This window comes from Ambystoma mexicanum, chromosome 3p, assembly GCF_040938575.1.
Source record: "Ambystoma mexicanum isolate Mex_15411 chromosome 3p, UKY_AmexF1_1, whole genome shotgun sequence".
Lineage (NCBI taxonomy): Eukaryota > Metazoa > Chordata > Amphibia > Caudata > Ambystomatidae > Ambystoma > Ambystoma mexicanum.
This window is the reverse complement of record NC_090925.1, coordinates 916,926,047-916,932,046: the sequence shown is the minus strand read 5'-3', so window position 1 is coordinate 916,932,046 and position 6,000 is coordinate 916,926,047. Positions and strand designations below refer to the sequence as shown.

Sequence of the window (6,000 nt, the reverse complement as noted above, 5' to 3'; positions counted from 1 at the left end):
TGCATGCCAGTGTGAAAAGACTGAAATGCATTCTGGGACACGCAGTCTTGTAGTTATAACAGGGAAACCAGGGGTATATTCCCAGAATCAATTTAAAGAGGCTGGAAGGGCATCTCCAAATGGAATGTTGCGTGGGCGTGCGTTTCAAAATGATGTTTGGAGGTCCCCTTGGCTGCAGCTGAAAAGACTTGCCTGCACATGTTATCAACAATGCCTTTATCTGGATTAATGTAATGCTTCCAAATGAAAAAGGGCACTGTAATAACGGTAAATGCGTTTTTTGGGGCAGTTTCATTTGATGCAGTTGTGTGCACATAGCTCATCACACGTTCAATATAGTTTACCTTTTTGACATGTGGGCGGAGCCTTGTCTAATTGGGCGGAGTCTTGTGTGGCTATGGGCCGGGCATAATTCTCAATGTTTTCGATTTTTCAAATGTTTGCGGGTATGACTCTCCCCCACCACTTTTCTAGTTCCTCGTGTGACCCCCACCGACTACTAAACTACCTTTTCTATCCCTGTGCTCCTCACGCATTTGTCCAAAGAATATCACCCACGTATTTTGTGCGGAGAGGACCGAGTATATTCAGAGGCAGCTGCAACATGCCGGAAGTAAACGATTGTACCTGGAAGTGCTTGCAGCCCCGATCCGGATTTGTAGTTCATGAGTATGGAAGTAGCAGCAGAAGGCAGGACATTGGGTAAGGAGCGCTGTGAACGTTCATATTGTGAGATATAGTTACATTATCACGAGTTAAAGAGGAGCAGCTTTTCCACTGTATACAGTGCGATGCATCCAACCCGTCCGCTGGAAAGTGGATCCCGCAGTACTAGGCTTTGTTTGATGACTACCCACTAGTTATTTCAGGCTTCTGTATTATAATGAGCGCTGTGCACGCACTGTATTGTGCTCTGTAATGCCCCGAGCATTGTGTTGCGCATTGTATAAATAGTTTTAACACTTTGTAAACTGTTTCCCAGGTGAAACAGTGCATCGCGTGACTAGTCCACATCATGTTCTGCAGATTGTATGTAAAGTTAATCCCCCTTAAATTTGAAACTATGAGTGGGCAGGTTTCTGAAAATCCCTGCTGACGCCCCCTAAGAGTTTCGTTGGAAGCGGATGGGCGTTGTCAATTCTTTGCATAATTTGCTGAACTAGACGGAGGATGTTGGAGTTGGAGTTGTCTACCTCATAAATGTCTGCAGCTTGATGTTCCTCGAAGTGAAAGCATCATTTGTTTTGATCGTATTACAGGGGCAGGACTGTTGATCGTTCTCTGATTACTTACCGGTAATATTAATTACTTCGAGCCCTGCGCCTCCTCATTTCAGTCTGAATCATGTGAGGAGTATAGCTTTATCATATGTGGAGCATAGCTGTTGGCGGTCTCCGGATGCCGCCGTCCGTGAGCCCCACCACCCCCCGTGACACAGAGACACGGAGACAGCGGTGTTACCAGTGTGGGCTCCCCGGTGAATGTGTCGTCACCGGGAACGCCCCGTTTATTTAACTGCGCACGCGACGGAGTGAACGTCACCCCGTCGCGTGCGTACCCTTAAAGGGCCAACGCCACACTCCTCCTTTTCCATAACAACAAATTGGAAACAGGAGGGACTAACTATCACACATTTATAAAGCACGCAACTCTGTAAATTCCAAAACCCCCGTTTATTCACAGCCACCCTGGATCCCCCGCGGGTACCTGTCACGGCCTGACCATTGACCCCCGGTCAGCCTCCCCAGCTCAGTCCGTCACATAGCCTGTGAGACGGGCAGGTTTCCCACGCCCTGTTCTCAGGGGGTACCTCCTGCCAGCGTCCCTGGCCGGTGTCTCTTGACCTGGTCTGCCTCGAGCCGGAGAGTCCACGGCGGGGCTTTCACCCCCACCTTCATCCAAGGCACCCTCACCCTCACGGTTGTCCGGGCTGTCCACTCTCGGGTCGCCGATTCTCCTGAAGAATGAAGCATTCCTTGTTACAGACGACGTCCCATCAGAGGCTGTTACCATAGAACCCTTGACTGTCACGACATCTAGAGGAGCGGGTTCATACGTGAGGGACAACTTGCCTTGTGGGTGGCGATTCCTCACCAGCACCTCATCCCCCAGAGCGATGTGTGGGGGGTCTCAGGCCCCTCCGGATGTTTTCCATCTGCGTCCTGATTTGTCTGTCCTCCTCGACCTGTTCATTGTCAATGACGGCAGGGTCCCTGTCCCCCACCTCCGGTATGACGTCTCTCGGGCATCTTTGGAAGAGAGCCTCTGCCGGGGCCACACCCGTTGAGGAGTGAGGTGTGGTCCGATATCCCCGCAGGAAGACGTACAGGGCCCTCTGCAAGCACTCGCCCTTTCCGTGGGCAATCCTGAACACTTTGTTGAAGGTGCGCATCATGCGCTCTGCCTCCCCGTTGACCCGGGGCCACAGTGGGGTTACCCGCCGGTGTTGAATGCCATACTCCCTCATGAGCTCGGCAAAACTCTCGCCTTGGAATGGTGCCCGTTGTCGGAGCACAGCACAGAGGGCAGGCAATGGGTGGCGAAAATCTTCTCCAGCGCCACCACCACGTTCTCAAATGCGACGGACTCTATGAACTCGACCTCCGGGTATCGAGACCACTCGTCCACCACAACTAGGAAGTGAGTGCCTCTCGACGTGGACCCGGAGTCTGCGTGCACTACTTCCCATGGCCCGGTCCCTTTGGGCATCGCTTCAATGGACGGTTCCCGCTGGGCTGGCGCCGCAACCTGGCACCATACGCAAGACGCCACAAATGCTTCCACCTTCCGCTCGAGCTCCGGGAACCACACCTTCTGGCGGAGGCGAGCTTTGGTTTTGGGCGCCCCTTGGTGGCCCTGGTGCGCCAAGGCGATGACCTGTGCAACTTTGGCCTGGGGCACCACGATCCTCTCACCCCTCAGTAGCAGCCCCGACTCTGAGAATGTCAGTTCTTCTCTCGCTCTCCATAACTGCTCGAGGGCCACTCTGGCTTCACATGTCCTGTGTTCCACCGCCTCCAGCACCGTCTTCCAGGTACCCCTCTGCATGGCTTCCCTCAGGATGGCGAAACATTTGTCGCCCTTTGATGCAAGCTCGAGCTCTTCCAACTGCATGGAGTTTGGGGTGGCCGTCTCCACGACCAGGCGGACATGTTCGTCGGCCTCTTCCGCCGATGCAGACTCCGAGTCCCCTCTTGGGTGTCGAGAGAGGTAGTCCGCTGCGTTGTTAGCCCCTGGACGATATGTCAACGACACTCCATACTCGAGCAGGGGGAGCATCCAGCGCTCTATTCTCACTGGTGGACGGGATGATGAGCCCGCCATGATCGGCAACAACGGCTTGTGGTCCGTGACCACAGTCACGGGACGCCCCAGAATGTAGAGGCGAAAATGTCTGCCACCCCACAGCACCGCCAGGGCTTCCCTCTCAATCTGGGAGTACCTTTGCTCGGTGTCGGAGAGCGCCTTGCTGGCGTAGGCTATGGGTCGAATCTCCTGGTCATTCCCCACTTGTGTAAGCACTGCCCCCAGGCCATATGGGCTGGCGTCCACTACGATCTCTGTCTGCAGGCTCGGATCGAAGAACGCCATGGTGTCGTCCGCCGCCAAAGCACCTCTAATGTCATCGAATGCCGCCTGCTCAAGGGGGCCCCACTGCCAGGTGGTGTCCTTCTTTGTGAGCGATCTCAACGGCTCTGAACGGGACGCCAGATTCCTGATGAAACGGCCACAGTAAGTGACCATGCCCAAGAAGCTCCTCACCTCCTCAACATTCTCTTGCGGACGCGCCTCCTTTATGTCCCTCACTTTGCGGGGGTCCGGCGACACCCCTTCCGCCTTAAACACGAACCCAAAGAATTCAATCGTTGTTTTCAGAAATTCACACTTGTCCTTGTCCGAGTCCCAGCGAGCGAAGGCGTTCAAAGGTCTTGGCCAGGCGTGCCAGATGCTCCGTCTCCGACCTGGCATACACCAAGATGTCGTTGCTGATATTAAGGACTCCATCCAGATCAGCTAGTGCCCCTCTTATGATGTTTTGGAAAACCTCCGCCGCGGAAGACACCCCAAAACTCAACCTCTTGTATCGGTAAAGACCTCGATGAGTGGTAAAGGTTGTGATGTAGCGGGACTCGGGGTGCAGGACCACCTGATGATAGCCTGCTCTCAGGTCCAGTTTGGAAAAGAACCTCGCACCTTGCAGTTCCGCTATGATATCATCGATGGTAGGGGTCAAGTGTCGCTCCCTCTTTATGGCCTTATTGGGGAGTCGCATGTCCACACAGATCCTCACCGCATCGGGCTGTTTAGGCTTGCGCGCGTTGACAATGGGAGACACCCACAGGGTGGGGCCCTCAACCTTTTCAATAATGTCCAGCCCTACAAGATTGTCCAGTTCTCGATCCACCAGATCCCTGAGATGAAAAGGAACTCGCCGGTGCTTCAGCGCCACTGGTTGGATCGACTCATCGATGTGGAGCCGGACCGGCTCACCCACCAACTGTCCGATGCCTTCAAACAGGGAGCTGTGTTTGGCCAGGAGTACCTGAATGTCGTCAAAGTACACTGGGTATGCGAATGTGACAATTCCCAGAGCCTCAGCACAGCAAAGCGGGGTGTTGTCGCTCACCGGTGTGCCATAGAATCTGGCCCGGATGTGTGAGTCACCATATTGAACATCAGCCACGAATACGCCGTGCTCTCGGCGCGGTCAGCGTGGGCGGGGCCTGCATGGTATCATAGTGCTGTCTGGCCATCACATTCACGGACGCACAGGTGTCTACTAGCATTGGTACAGAGTCTCCATTGACAAGCACGTTGCACCTGGGCTGTCTCTTGGAGTGGGATTTCAGCATGCTTACACTGGACAGGAAGAAGACGTTTTCCTCGTCCTCTTCCTCCTCCTCCCCCTCCTGAGGGGCCCCTTTGTCACCCTGGTCCACCTGAGCAACGTTGGACGTCCTTTGGGGTCGGAAGAAACCGGCTCGAACAGGCCCCCCAGGCACTACCTTGGGAGCTGCAGATCTGCACATCCTGGCGAAGTGGTCCGCGCCTCCACACCTACCACACTTCACCCCAGTCGCAGGGCATTCAGCTGGGTGCGGGAGATCGTACCCACACTTTGGGCACGAGGAAGTAGTCCCAGGCGGGCGCGGGCTCTGAGTGTTCATGGGGCGCCTCGCTCCACGGCCTCTTCCGACCGCGCAGATCTCCTCCACCTTGCCTGGGCGGGCACCAGCTTCCATTCTGGTCGCCCGCAATTCCGACACTTCGTGGCACCTTCCCAGTTCTAGGATCAGGGGAAGGGTGATGCCAGGCTCGCGCAATATCTGGCGCCGCAGTTTCCCAGAGACACACCCCTGAATGAGTTGATTGCGAATCATGACTTCAGGGTCGTTCCACGCACATGGCGCCGCCAGTCTCCGCAGCCGCCCATAGAACACATCTAGAGTCTCGTCATCCTTCTGTCGAGCCGTCCCCATGAGAAAACGTCCATAATCTGCGTTGGCCATTGGCAGAAAATGATTATGGAGTGCATCCTTTGCCGCCGCAAACGACCCATCCGCCGGCTGCAGGGACAGAAATATCTCATGCACTGCTGGGCCAGCAGAGTACAGGAGAGTGGCCAGCTTGCTGTCGTCGCTTGTCTCCATCGTGGCCCTGAAGTACATCTCAAGCCTATCCATCCACATCTTCCACCTCTGTCCCAGGCTTGATGGAGCGCCCGAGGTATCAAACTCAGGCATTGGCTGTAGGGACCCAGGTGGTTTCAGCGGGGGAGCAGGCGGAGGCGCAGCAGCAGCTTGACTCATGGTGGATAGCGCACAGGCACCCCAGAAGATGTAATTGATGGGGCCGCAACTCACCACCAGCAATCAGCCTCCAGAGATGGTTTAAATTCTGCCTCACCAGGCGCACTCCTCGCAGATGTACCACTCCAGCCAGCAGGCAGACAACGAAACGTCCAAAAATTGAGCAGGGGGGAAGACCCCGAGTGCATTC

At 55.1% G+C, this 6,000-nt stretch overlaps 1 protein-coding gene across 2 annotated transcripts in view; it reads left to right on the top strand.

The window, feature by feature from the left end:
• The first annotated feature begins 598 nt into the window (after nt 1-598).
• LOC138581106 (rab GTPase-binding effector protein 2-like) overlaps nt 599-6,000 on the top strand; it is a 137,295-nt gene continuing 131,893 nt past the window's right edge. The window contains exon 1 of one of the 2 annotated variants that reach the window (XM_069652187.1): nt 599-702. The gene's annotated coding sequence lies outside the window, so the exon portion shown is untranslated. The remainder of the gene's footprint in view (nt 703-6,000) is intronic. The other variant, XM_069652186.1, reaches the window with a different exon arrangement.